The sequence below is a fragment of the Sus scrofa genome, chromosome 15, assembly GCF_054392235.1.
Source record: "Sus scrofa isolate SSC_HxYL_T2T_F1_AM1 chromosome 15, Sscrofa_HxYL_maternal_Yorkshire_Landrace_v2.0, whole genome shotgun sequence".
Lineage (NCBI taxonomy): Eukaryota > Metazoa > Chordata > Mammalia > Artiodactyla > Suidae > Sus > Sus scrofa.
Genome location: NC_139397.1, coordinates 64,102,810 through 64,118,419, shown reverse-complemented (window position 1 = coordinate 64,118,419; position 15,610 = coordinate 64,102,810).

Below are 15,610 nucleotides of genomic sequence, written 5' to 3'. Positions count from 1 at the left end.
TCACATTTTTTCCTCACTGGGCTGACAATTAGTCCTAGAGTCTGGGTGGAAGCTGGTTCTCTTAGGAGGATTTCAGTAAGCATATTGAGATTATTATTATTATTTGGTTTTTAGGGCTGCACCTGTGCCATATGGAAGTTCCCAGGCTAAGGATCAAATTGGAGCTGCAGCTGCCAGCTTAATGCCACAGCCACAGCAATGCAGGATCCGAGCCACGTCTGCAACATACACCACAGCTCATGCTGGATACTTAAACCACTCAGCAAGGCCAGGGATTGAACCTGCATCCTCATGGTTACTAGTCAGGTTCATTACTGCTGAGCCACAACGGGAACTCGGAAGTTATTACTGTAGAAGTAGAGAGCTAGGTGGAAATTACAAAGGTCAGAGAAAGAAGAGGAACCCATTCTTAGGTGACCCACATAGGTTGTGGTTCGGCTTGTGAGGTTTTTGGTTTTTTTTTTTTTTTTTCTTTTTAGGGCCATACCCGCACCATACGGAGGTTCCCAGGCTAAGGGTCCAATTGGAACTGCAATGCTGGCCTATGCCACAGCCACAGCAATGCCAGAACCAAGCTGCATCTGCGACCTACATCACAGCTCAGGGCAATGCTGGATTCCCAACCTGCTAAGCTGAGGCCAGGGATCGAACCCACAACCCCATGGTTCCTAGGCGGATTAGTTTCCGCTGTGCCGTGATGCAACTCCCAGCTTGTGATTTTTTTGATTTCCAGATTTCCAAGTATCAACTTTGCCTTTTCAGAGTGCTTGTTTTGGAGCTGAGCTGTTTTAGGGAAAGGGAATTTTCACCTTTAGGGAGCCATCTTACAGAAACTGTGGGCACACTTGTCTAGGGAATAAAAGGAAAAATATCTTTCACTATTTTTCAAAAAATGAAAATATCTGCATGCCTCTTTCCTTGAGCGACTCTTAATCTTCCCTGGCTCTCTGAAGTGCGTACTTAGTTCTACCCCAAATGTCTAGTCTCACATATATTCTAGCTTGGCTTTTCATGTTTCACCAGTTAACATAAGCCATTGAACTTGTGGGTATTTATCCAGATCTGGTATGTGAACATTTGGAGGTTTGCTCACAAGTCCTTTTCACTGGAATCTTCCTTTCTGGGCACTGATTTGGGCTGAATACACAAAGTAAAAATGGACTCTTGGGACTGAAATACTACGCTGAGTCTGATGAAAGATGTACTGTGGAATGTTTAGAATCACTGAGCTTTGTTATGGAATTATTATAGCCTTTCGCACTGGGATGCAATGATTTATAACCTACTGATAAACAAGAGTGTTTAACTCTGTTCCTATTAATTGATTGAACAACTTACTTTCTGCTTTATGCTCACACCTGCTCTTGATCAAAGCTGGTTCCTATTCTGCTCTTGGCTATTCCATGATGCTGTATTAATGGTTTATTGGTTCCACTGTGCCTATAACACAGCAGAGTTTATGATGTTTAATAAAACGACAAGTCTAAATAGTCTCTTGGCTTTTGATTTTCTTTTTATCAAATTAATAACATGATGTGGCTTTTCTTTATACTTCAGAATTGCAAATTTCTGCAAAAGTCTGCCACATGACACTTGAGATATTCTAACAGTGTTCTTGCAATATATGAGAGGGGGAGAAAGTACTATCTTATTAATGTGTTCTTTGCTATTTGCTTCTGTCAGCTGGGGGACTCCAGTGGAGCCCCTTGGAAGGGAGGACCTGGACGAATGAAGACAATTTTAGGTATGCTCTGTATCTCTTGCTCCTTTAAATCAGGTATTTTGGAGAGAATGAGAAGTACATTGGGGAAGGTAATGACTTCCTTCTGAAACAAAGGAGGTCAGAAGATCTGTGAAGCATACAGCAGAATTAAAGTCCCATGGTAGCTGAGTCCCATGGTAGAAGACCTTGGTGACTTGAAATATCTTCTCTCAGGGTTATTATTAGAGCCAGACATCACCGCTTATTGAGTGTGGACACTTTACACTATGCTATTCTGCCTCTGGTAATAGCAAACACTTATTAAAGTCTTTCTATAGACCATGTACCTTATTAAGAACTAACAGCATGAGTTCTGGAGTCAGGCTACTTGAAGAAAATTCCACCTCAACAGATTTGAGGCAGATTAAGCCTCAGATTCCTCTGTAAATTGGGTAAACTAATATATAAGTTGTGGAGGTTTAAATGAGCTAAAGTTGGTCAAGCTCTTAGCATAGTACTTGGCATTTAATAAACACTACAAAAGTTAGCAGTTATTATCACAAAAACATTAAGTTTAGGTATTTTACTGTTTTACAGTTAAAAGGTAAAGTACCTGCTACAATAGAGGAAGCTGGAAGGAATGAATGTATAGCAGGGGCAGTTTCCTTGGTGGTGGCTGATTAGGTCAGATTAATTGTTTGGGTTAATATATTTCCTTGTTTTTAGTAAATGCTCAACAAATGCTAGTAATTGTCATGCAAATGACTTCTTAATTTTTTGCTACCATTGTTTTTTTCTGTTCTCAGTTCATATGAGGTCACTTATGTGACCAAAGATTACATTGCTGACCTTAGCTGAAAGCTCTGGAAATGTGTGCTTTAGGGAGAAAGCAAGGAGGCAAGGTCATCTCCAGTGGAAAAACAAACCATGCAGAACACAAACTCTGCTAGTGAAAATGATGTTCATCTACAAAGAGATTCGTGATTTTTAATTATAAGCATGAAATGTCAAAACAAACCAAAAATAAGAATGAATAATGTCAAGCACATGCTTTCCTCCTTCCTAGAGTGTTCTTATTCTCCAAAATGACTGGCTCTTGTTTGTCCTCAATTTAAATGTCACTTCATCAAAGTGGTCTTATCAAAGTCACCTTCCCTTTTGAGGGCCTCTGCTAGTCCACATGGTGTCTTTGGGCAAATTGGCAGAAAGCAGTCCTCCTTTGAGACTTTTTACTTAAATTGTGAGAAAATGATCTTAATATACCAATTCACTTGAACAAGACATTTTACTGCCATCTGTCGGAAATTTTTTGCAATAAATAAATCTGCCCTGCCATGACATGAATGGTGCCTCCTAGGGTTGTGTGGTGTAAATCTGTACACAACATTCCTACCACCCCTTTATCCTTTATGACAACATCCAGTTTGTCTAATGCACAGTATTTACTGCACCTGAAATTATTTTTGGTTTATTTATGCCTTATTCTTCCACTAATTTAAAAGGTCCGGGAAACTAGGGACCACATCTATCTTAATCACTGCTATATCTTCCGTACACAAAACAGTGCCTATTTCATTATTGGTACTCAAAATATATCTGTTAAAGAAATGATTAAGTAAATGCTTAGATCTATTTAATCCATTGGTCCAGCATATCTATTTATATAGTTGAATGCAGTACATAGCATGAAATCTGATTTAAATCTTGGTTGGCTGTAGAAGTATAGAGCATGTTGTCTTGAATGTAGTAGAAAATCAGTAACTACGCATTGACTGAAACTGAAAGCCTTGTTCTAAGATCAGCAAGGATTATGAATCATATAAAATATGGATCTTGCCATTATAAAATTAAAATCATCACATTAACTTAATTCTCTTTGGTTTTCAGAATAAGAATAAGGATACTGGAGGTAAGTAAAAGAGTAGTTTTGAAGCCATGCTTTGATGGGAGTGAGTATAGTTTGGGGAGTCTAGTGTCCCAGGTGTTTTAGTCAACCCTTTGGCTGCAGACAAGCCTTCTCTGCTTTTTGGGTCTCAGCTTATGCTTATAAGATATTAGGATGAGAATTCTCAGCATATTTTAGATCAGGTGTCAAAACAGCATCCACACATTACCCTGAGATGAGAACCCTGTTCAAGGTTATCACTTCTAGGATCCCTTAGATCCTAAGAGTCTATGAATATGATACTTTGTCATGACTCAGTTTTTGTATTTATTGAAGGGAAGCAATACCGCATGTTTTTCTTTATCTTGTTATGAGTTTTGTAGCTATATGTGATGACATGCTGGTGCATGCTAAACAATATTGAGATTTTCTGGCTAATTTAACTAACAGAATAATTTCCAGAGCCATGATCTGTCGATTGCGTCAAATAAGAGCACTGGCCTCCTACTCCTTGTGACATTAATGAAATAATCGACTTAGGCTTATGTGAGTAAAAGGAGCTTGTAAATTTGTAATTGGAAACATGGAGAGTTACACTAGTCAGGATCTATTTATCAAACAGTATTTCAAATATTTAGTATAGAAAAACTTAAATGCAGGGAATTGGCTCTATGGGTGAATAGGTTAGAAGAACTGAAAAGCCAAAAACTGGCAGGAAAGCCACTAAGAAGGAAACCAGGAGAAAGAGAGGTAGGAGGCAGCATAATTAGAGCCAGGGGTCCCAGCAGAAGCTACAACCATGATGATTTTGTTAGGTAGAAGTGAGATCAATGAAGGAGATGAAGCTCCTTTTATTTTCCCAATTCTATTGAGATATAAATTACATATAACATTGTGTAAGGATAAGGTATACAACTGTGATGATTTGATACACTTAGGTATTGTGAAATTATTATGATAGAATTAGTTATCACTTGCTTTTCCTCACATAATTACCATTTTTTAAAACAGGACATTTAAGATCCACACTCAAGTATATAATAGTATATTAACTATAGTCACCAGGCTGAACATCAGTTCCCCAGAACTTATTCATCTCATAACTGGAAGTTTGTATCCTTTGACATATATTTCCTAAGCCCTAGCCTCTGGAAACCACCATTCTACTATGTTTCTAACAGTTAAGCTTTTTCAGTTTCCACACATAAGTGAGATATTTGTTTTTCAGTGTCTGACATCTTTCATTTAACATAATGCCCTCAAATTCCATCAATGTTTTCACAAATGGCAAAATTTCCTTATTTCTTAGGACTGAATATTCCTTTGTATGTGGTATATATCTATATATCACATATGTATCTATCATATATATCTATCATATATATCATATATATCTATCTATACATCTTCATTCTTCTGTTGATGGACACTTAGCTTGTTTTCATATGTTAGCTATTGTGAATAAAGCTGCAGTGAACATAGTGTAGAAATGTTTCTTCTTTTTTAACAATTGCCTCTGTTTTATTTTATTTTTTGCTTTTTAGGGATGCACCTGAGGCATATGAAAGTTCTCAGGCCAGGGATCAAACCCTCATCTTCATGGATGCTAGTTGGGTTAATAACCACTGAGCCACAACAGGAACTCCTAGACATTTTTCTGAGCCTCTGATTTCATTTCTTTTGGATAAATACTCAGAAGTAGCACTGCTAGATCATCTGGTAGCTCTGGTTTTAATTTTTTTGAGGAACCTCTATACTTTCCTTAGGGTCTGCACCAATTTACATTCCCACCAACAGTGAACAAGTGTTGTCTATTCTCCATATGAGGGGGGTGGAAAAAAGTTTTTCCCTATGTTTTCTTGTAAGAGTTTTATGGTTTCAGGTCTTATGATTAAGTTTTTAATCCATTTACGGTTAACTGTGAGTGGTATGAGAGAAGAGTCCAATTTAATTCTTTTGCAAATGATTATTCACTTTTCCCAACACCATTATTAAAGAGACTATCTTTTACCCATTTGGCATTCTTGGCTTCCTTGTCAAATAATCACATAATCATATATATGAGTGTTTATTTCTGGGCTTTTGATTCTGTTCCATTGGTCTGTGTGTTTGTTTTTATGCTAGTACCATTCTCTTTTGATTACTATAGCTTTGTCATATAGTTTGAAACCAGAAAGTGTGATACCTCCAACTTTGTTCTTTCTCCGGATTGTTGTTGGCTATTTGGGGTCTTTTGTGGTTTCATACAAATTTTAGGATTGCTTTTTCTATTTCTGTAAAAAATGACATTGGAATTTGATAAGGATTACATTGAATCTGTATATGGCTTTGGTTAGTGTGGGCATTTTATGAGCAGTTTATGAGCAGACTCTATTTACATATATTTGTGTTTTCTTCAGTTTTTTTTATCAATATTATAGTTTCCAGTGTATAGATCTTTGACCTGCTTAGTTAAATTTATTCCTATGTATTTTATTCTTTTTGATGCTATTTTCTTAATTTATCTCTCTGGTAGTTCATTTTTAATGTATAGAAATGCAACTGACGGAGTTCCCTTTGTGGCTTAGCAGTAATGAACTCAGATAATATCAATGAGGATGCAGGTTTGATCCCTGGCCTTGCTCAGTGGATTAAGGATCTGGCATTGCTGTGAAATGTGGTGCAGGTTGCAAATGCGACTTGGATCCCATGTTGCTGTGGCTTTGGTGTAGACCAGCAGCTGTAGCTCTGATTCAGCTCCTAGCCTGGGAACCTTCATGTGCTGCATATGAAGCCCTAAAAAGCAAAAAAAATAAATAAATAAAATAAATAAATAAATAAATAAATAAATAAATAAAAATAAAAGAAGAAGTGCAACTGAGTTTTGTGTATTGATTTTGATTTTGTAGCCTGAAACCTTACTGAATTCCTTTATAAAAGTTTTCTTTGGGCAGAGTCTATATATAATAATTATGCCATCTGCAAATACAGACAGTTTTAATTCTTTATTTCCAATTTGGGTGCCTTTTACTTCTTTTTTCTTGCCTAATTTCACTGACTAGGAATTCTAGTACTGTGTTTAAAAAAGTGATGAGTGGGCATCCTCATCCCTGTCCTGTTCCTGATCTTAGAGGAAAAGCTTTCTGCTTTTTGCTGTTGAGTATATTATCTCTGGGCTTGCCATATATGGCCTTAATTATGTTGATGTACATATCCTCTATAACCAGGTTGGTGAGAGGTTTTTATCATGAATGGATGTTGACTTTTGTCAAGTGCTTTTTTCTGCATCTGTTGAGATTATTATATGATTTTTATTCTATATTTTTTTAACATGGGGTATCACATTAATTGATTTGTGAATATTGAGCCATTCTGTCACACCTGGAAGATATTCCTCTTGATCATGATATAAGATCCTTTTCACGTATTGTTGTATTTGTTTGTTGGTTTTTTTTTTTTTTTTTTTTTTTTTTTTTCTTGAGGGTTTTTTTCACCTATGTTCTTCAGGGCTGTTGGTCTGTAATTTTCTTTTCTTGCAGTGTCCTTGTCTGGTTTTCATTTCAGGGTAATCCTGACCTCATAAAGTGAATTTGGGAGTATTGCCTAATTTTCTGTTTTATGGAAGAGTTTGAGAAGGATAGGCACTATATTATTATGCTAATGGTAGAATTTACCAGCGAGGCCATCTGGTCCTGGACACTTATTTATTGGGAGAACTTTAATTATGGATTAAATCTTCTTACTATTAATTGGTCTGTTCAGATTTTCTCTTTCTTCCTAATTTTGTCTTAGTAGGTTTTATGTTTCTAGAAATTTATCCATTTTGCTTTTTCATCCTTTTTTGTTTTGTTTTCCTCTGACTAAATTATTTCAAAGGTCCTGTATCATGACTCACAGATTCTTTTTTCTCTTTGCTTTATCCTATTATTGATGCACTCTATTGCATTTTTCATTTTTTTCCCTATCGTGTTCTTCAGCTCTAGAATTTTTGTTTGGGTTTTATTTATGACTACCACATTCTTGTTAAATTTCTCATTTTGTTTATGCATCATTTTCTTGACATTATTTAGTTTTTTTCCTGTGTTATTTTGTAGTTCAAGCTTTTTTAAAAAGCTATTTTGAATCTTTATTTAGTATATCACAGATATCCATGTATCTGAGATTGGTTCCTGAAAGGTTATTGTGATCCTTTGGTGGTGCCCTTTTTCCTTGATTTTTTTGTTTTTCAAGGTTTTACATTACTGTCTTCAAATTGTAGTCACCTCCCTAGGCCTTTACTGACTTACTTTGAAAGAGAATTTTTTTTCTGCTCTGCTAGGGATTCTTAAGCTTTCTCAGACTTTCTTTGGGTATGCCTGCTCGCCACTTCTTGATCCCTCTGTGGAAGACTTCTTAAGTTTTTAGGTCTTCTCTAGATTCTGCAATGCATCAGGCCATGTTTTTGAGCCTCCTCTATGCTTTCCCTAAGGTGCTGCTAAGTGCTGGAATTTGAGATCTCTTCCTGTCATGCAGATTTGGGCCAGCTTTCTGCATGTGCTCACTAGCCTTATGGGGGAGCCATGGAGTGGAGAGGTATGTGGGTGAGGCTCACAGAGTTCTGGGGATGCCTATGAGCCAGTTAAGGAAATATAGGGTGAGGTGCCTCAGCAGCTTGTGAGTAGACTTCCCAGTAGAGTTGGGATGGGAACTATTGGTAGGTTTCATGTCCCCTTGATATGTTCTGGGTCCTGGCTGCTGTTCTCACATCTGAATCACCACAGCCTAGTCATTCAACTCTCAACTCAGTACTCTGAATAGGGTGAGAGATAAGTGGGCTTCTTTGGCAGAGTCCCGCACAGATGGGAAAGCTAGACACTCACTATATGCTCTCACTTCCCCCATAGGAGTCCTAGAAGGACTCTCTTGGCACTGAGCTGTGATGCCTTGAGGGAGGGGTTATACAGTTAAAGTCAAATAGTTCCTTTTGCCCTATTCAGCGAGTCCAAGTTTGGAATTTTTTTCTCTCCAGTGATGTGCTGGCATATTTACCCTGGACTCCTGGACTTCCATAAAGGTTCTCATCCATGGGTGATTATTTAAATCAGTGTTCTTGAGGGGCTCCAAGACTGTGACCATGAGAGACCAGAGCCAATTCATGGGCCACTTCAGGGTCCTCAGCTGGAACTAAAGTCTTTATGCCTATTAGCTGACACATGACTGGGTGAGACCCCTCCTGGATCCTATGGTATAGATGCTGGATTACACAGCTTCCACAAAGGCATTTTTGTCCATGGATGGAGGCCACTTGTTGTTGAGAAGGACTATGATGAAGTACATCTTATTCAGACATCTCACTGATGTCACTTGCAGCCACTTTTAAAGATGTTGCCTGAAAGAGAAAGGGGTGGGGGTACCTGGAATTGTCTTCTTATCACATTTAAGTCTTTTAAAAGAACCTCCAACTAAATGAAAACAACTGGTAACAGACTTTCTGCATTTTTTTTTTTTTTTTTTTTGCAATACAGAGTAAAGCAGAAGAGGCAAAAAAAAAATGTATTTGAGGGCAAAGAACTCTGGGATAGACATAAATATTTCTTATTCATTATTGATAAAAAAACATCCTGGTATGTAGGAAATTGATAGAGAATGGACTTTTTCTCAAATAGAGCAAAGTATGTTTCTCTAATTTATCATTTAATTGTGATATGCTTAACACAAAAGCTAGACAATCAAAATATATAAATTTTTATATATGACCCATTTTTACTCTTACAGTAATCAATATTGCTGAATCCTTATACTTTCAACTTCCATCAGTTGCTGCATGTTCAGTCACTAAGAGGGTTAAAATATGAAATTGATCATACCGTAATCAATTTATACCATCATATAGACTGGGTATAAATTAAGGCTAGTGCTATCAATCTGAAAGATAAGAAAAAAAATAAAAATAACCTTGAAAATACTAGAATGGAGTTCAGTGGCAAAAAATACAATGCTGAAATGTGCACACAAAAATGAGACCAGAATGAGAAGCATTCTAACAGCAACAACAAAATGGTATTGTGATGAGGGAGGGGAGTTGCAGTCACCTAAGCCAGAAAGAAACTGAAGCACAAACAATGTGTTATTTTATGAACCATCATCTCTTTGAATATAAAGTGAAAAGGAGAACTGAAACAAATAGCCTTGGAATACTACATTACCTTGGTTTCATCTTTAGGCAAATAAAATTTTACCTAACTTTCAAGGTCTGTTTCAATATTGTCCTCCTAAGGGACTTTCTTTCTTCCCACTTCAACTGGATATTATTCTTTAGTAATTTATTTGCATATATCATATGACATTTATTATATAAGACTTTTATTAATTCTATTATTATGGGTTCATATTATCTTGTATACTACAAACCATTGGGGTAAAGGGATTTTAGTCAATTCATTTTGACATTCATCATAGCATTTATACAGTATGCTTTCCATACATTTTTGTTCGAGTAGCTAATTGATTACAAAATTATTCATTCCTTAGGTGTTTAAACATTTACAAATGCTCTCAACACTAGATACACAGACATGGAGCTTTGGAATGACTTTAAACTTAGAGTTCTTGCATTTTTAGGTTGCTTTACATTGTTTTATGTATTTAACTTTTTATTGAAATATACCTACAGAGAAGAGCCCATACTATATGTATTCAGTTGTTTTTTTAAATCTTGGTAGATTTTGAATTTTGTTAGTTTTTCTTCATCTATCTGGATGATCCTATGATTACCTAATTTATTCTGTTAATATGGTAAACTAAATAGATTAATTCTGAACTTTAAAGCAACTTTGCACTCCTGGAATACACAAGATAGTTGTGATTTATTATTTTTTAAAAATATATTTATATGATACTATGTATATAGAAAACTCTAAGGACTCCACACAAAAACTACTCAAACTGATAAATGAATTGAGCAAAGTAGCAAGATACAAGATTAACATTCAGAAATCGGATGCATTTCTGTATACTAACAATGAAATGTTACGAAAGGAATATGAAAAAAATACCTTTTAAAATTTCAATAAAATATCAAATGCCTAGGAATAAACTTGACCAAGGAGATGAAAGACTTATATGCTGAGAACTATAAAATATTAATAAAGGAAATTAAGGAGGATTCAAAGAAACGGAAAGATATCCCATGCTCCTGGACTGGAAGAATTAATATTGTTAAAATGTCCATACTACCCAAAGCAATCTACAGATTTAATGTGATCCCTATCAAATTACTCATGACAGTTTTCACAGAACTAGAATGAATAATCCAAAAATTTGTATGGAACCACAAAAGGTCCAGAATTGCCAAAGAAATCCTCACAAAAATACAACCAACAAGGGCTTAAGCTCCAAAATAAACAAACAACTATAAAACTCAACAACAAAAAACCAAATAACCCAATTGAAAAATTGGCAGGAGACATAGACATTTCTCCAAAAAGACATATGATTGTCCAGTAGGCACATGAAAAGATGCTCAGTATCACTAATTATCAGAGAAATGCAGATCAAAACTACCATGAGGTACCACCTCACACTGGTCAGAATGACCATCATTAATAAGTTTACAAATAACAAATGCTGGAGAGGGTGTAGAGAAAAGGGAACCCTCCTATACTGTAGTGGGAATGTAAATTGGTAAAACCACTGTGGAGAACAGTATGGAAGTACCTCAGGAAACTGAATATAGAACTACCATATAATCCAGCACTCTCATTCTTGGGTATATACCTGGACAAAACTACAATTCCAAAAGATACTTGCACCCATATGTTCATAGCAGCATATTCACAATAGCCAAGAAATGGAAGCCATCTAAATGTCCATCACTGAATGGATTAAGAAGATGTGGTTCATATATACACAATGGAATACTACTCAGCCATAAAAAGAACAAAATAATGCCTTTTGCAGTGACATGGATGCAACTAGAGATTCTCATGCTAAGTGAAGTTAAGTCAGAAAAATAAAGACAAATACCATATGATATCACTTCTATGTGGAATCTGAGATATGGCATGAATGAACCTATCTACAAAACAGAAACAGACTCAGACATAGAGACTTCTGGTTGCCAAGGGGGAGTGGGAGGGAGTGGGATGGACTGGGAGTTTGGGGTTAGTAGATGCAGGCTATTACAGTTAGAATGGATAAGCAGTGAGGTCCTGCTGTATAGCGTAGGAAACTATATCCAGGCTCTTGAGATAGACCATGATGGAAGATAATGAGAAAGGGAATGTATCTCTGTGTGTATATATATATATATAGTTTGTATATATATATATATATATATATATAGTTTGTATATATATATATATATATATATATATATATATATATTCGTGTGTGTGTGTGTGTGTGTGTGTGTGTGTATGACTGGGTTGCTTTGCTGTACAGCAGAAATTGGCACATTATTCTAAATCAATAAACTTTTAAAAATTGAAAAAATAAAAATATATTTATATATCATTGGACTTCATTTGCTAAAATGTGTTAAAGATTTTTGCATCCATAAGTATGTGAGATCTTGGTTTATAATTTTCCTTTCTTATAATGTTCTTTTAAGCATTTTAGAATCAACATTGTATTAGCCTTATAAATAGAGGTAGAGTATGCACTTTTTTTCTAGTTTTCTGTTAGAGTTTGTACAAGATTGGTATAATTTATTCCTTAAATATTCAGAAAAATTCACTAGGGAAGCCATCCTTACCACACTAGATCTTATAGGGAAAACTGGCCAGGTATTTTTTTCCTTCAGATTTCCAAATTTAGTCCTCTACACAATCTCCCCAAAATTGTACTGATTTTTTATTCATTCCTCCAAAAAGGCTCTTCTGCAAGTGCTATTATCAGCCTATGCCCAGAACTCGCAAATGCTCCTAGATGAAGAGATAGGTCACCTTGGAGATAGCCCATTCCTCAGTTTTAGATCCTCATTGCTTTCAAAGATTTCTGATGCCTTAAAAATTGGCCTTTCATAATGTATCTGATTTTTTAGTGGTTATCACTGAAGAAGCACTGGCCTGTCAGCATGTATTATATTCTACATACACACAGAAGTATAGGCTGCCTTACTTTTTCAGACAGATGGTAGTTTTTCATTTGTCTGGAGAAAAGGTTCTAGAAAGCTCAAAAGAGTTCTTTATGTCTTTTTAATATTTCTGAATATCACCCATTCATTTTTTTTTTATTCAGAAGATAATACCTGCTGATTCTAGGTATGTGGTAGTGATTGTGGTCTTACAAACCCCAAACTGGTTTGGGATAAGAATTGCCTTTGTTCTTGTTTAAAACACAGATTAAAGACCCTTAGTCCTAGAAATTCTCTCAAACAATTGGGTTGGAGCCTAGGAATCTGTAATTTTAATATACTTCCTAGGCAATTTTGATGCAGCCCATCCAGGCAAAGACATTTGGAAACCACTCAACTGGGTAGGAAGTGATTAAAAAGTAATGTTCTGAATCACTATTTTTATGATGGAATGCAGGAAATTTCATGGACTGTAAATAGGAGGGAGATCAATTTTCAGCCTCCACTCCTAGTAGGTATGGAAATACAGATCTCTAAAAGAAGCTTAAAACCACTTCCCAACATCACAGTACACAAAAGAAAGTAGAGATGATGAAAGGCTGCAAAGGAGAAAAACTAAAAATACTGATCCTGCAGGGAGAGCAGTGTCTCTCACCTGAGGTTGTAGTAAATCATCCTGCAGGCTGAAAAGCTCTTTCTAGAGTTATTTTAAAAAGACTAGGAACTCTGGGTGATTAGTTAATAAGGACCCTGAAATAAGAAGCAAACATTTCTAAGCAGACCAGATTTTATGAGACAAGAACAATGCACATCACACAGAAGTGCCCACCCTGGACCAAAACTGCTCTTGTAGCCTCACTATTGGTTGTGATTAAAACCAGGATTTTAGTGAAAAGGAACTACAATTTGATGTTAAAACCTTAACTATTTTTTTGTAAATAATTACAGCAGTCTGTTTACATGAGATCTCATTTCAGAATTTACATTTGGTTATTTTCAGTTAATCATTGTATTGTCTTTACAGCTCCAGATCTTTTAAAAGTATCATTATGGAGTTCCCGTCATGGCACAGTGGAAACAAATCTGACTAGGAACCATGAGGTTGCAGGTTCGATCCCTGGCCTCTCTCGGTGGGTTAAGGATCCGGTGTTGCCGTGAGCTGTGGTGTAGGTTGCAGATGCGGCTTGTATCTGGCGTTGCTGTGGCTCTGGCATAGGCCGGCAGCTGTAACTCCAATTAGACCCCTAGCCTGGGAACCTCCGTATGCTGTGGGTGCAGCCCTGAAAAGACAAAAGACAAAACAAACAAAAAAATAATGAAAGTTAAAAAATAAAAGTATTATTATGAAAAGTACACTTTTCTTGGAGATGATCTCTACCTATTGAAATCAAGAATTTGGCACTGAGAAATGGCAAAAGAGGAAAGTCAAGGCAATCTTTACCACATTCTCTCTAAATGAAGCTTCTCTCCTTGTGCCATACTTTAGGAGACACACTGGATGTGCAGTCACTGATGCAAAGGGGAAAGGATGACAATAGCATACTTGATACAATGTAACAAGTATGCTGTGAATGTATACCTAGTATAGTGGGAGTACAGAGAATTGAGTGCCCCATTCTGTTTGTTGTAGGAAGTTGAGCCAAGGAAACTCCAGCCATAAGATGATCTTTAATGTATTATAAAGGTTAAGCATGTTTAACATAGGTGGGTAAATATGGGTAAGGGGGTTCAGGCATAGGACATAGGATAGAGCAGAAAATGGTCTTATGTAACAGAGTGATGTGCTTTGAAGAAGTTGGGTTTTCACTTGGACTGACATCAGGAATGAGTTAAGGTTATAGAGGTTGCATAGTGCTTAAGAGATATTTGACTTCGAGCAAAATTTCTTTCCATTGACATATATTTTATTTACGATATAATATTAGTTTCATGTGTATAGCACCGTTACACACACACACATTCATTTTCATACTCTTTTCCATTATAGGTTGTTAATAATTGAGTATAGTCCCTGTGTGATACAGTAGGTCTTTTTTGTTTACTGATTTTATATATAGTAGTGTATATGTTAATCCCAAACTCAATTTATCCCTCCCTCTCCCCTGCCCCATTTCCTCTTTTGTAACCATAAGTTGTTTTCTATGTCTGAGAGTCTCTTTTCTCTTTTGGGAATATGTTCATTTGTATCTTTTTTTTTTTTTTTTTTTTTAGATATCCACATATAACGGACATCGCATGATATTTGTCCTCTTCTGGCTTATTTCACATAGTATGATAACCTCTAGGTCCATCCATGTTGCTACACATAGCATTATTTCATTCTTTTTTATGGCTGAGTAATATCATGTGTATATATACCACATTTTCTTTATCAATGCATCTGGCGATGGACATTTCGATTGCTTCTGTGTCTTGATTATTGTAAATAGTGCCTCAGTAAACACTGAGGCGCATGTATCTTTTCTTCTCTTCTCATTTTATTTCATTTTATTTATTAATTTTTTGCTTTTTAGGGCTGCACCCCAAGCATATGGAGGTTTCCAGGCTGGGGGTCTAATTGGAGCTGTAGCCACCGGCCTAACCCACAGCCACAGCAACACAGGATCCGAGCTGTGAATGGCCCAAGGTTCATTATGGTGCAAATAACCAAGATAGAAAATACATGAGGAGAAAAATATCTGTAGGAAAACAATGAACTTAGATATAGACTTGAGAAGATTAAGATATTTGAAATGGAGACTGATTACTAGAGATGGAGCAGCCATCTTGGACCCCAGAATGGTCCTGTGAATGGTGGTCATACAAGTAGAGCCATAGGTCTAGAAGCCCAAAGACTTCTTGGAGCATCTCTGCCAGACTGTCCTTGGAATTCCCATGCTAAGACTACATCAAAAGTGAGAAATATATTACTATATTATTTATGCCTATTTATTTTATGTTTTCATGCTATTTCTGATATGAGATCATTAATGAATTTTGTTGGTATACA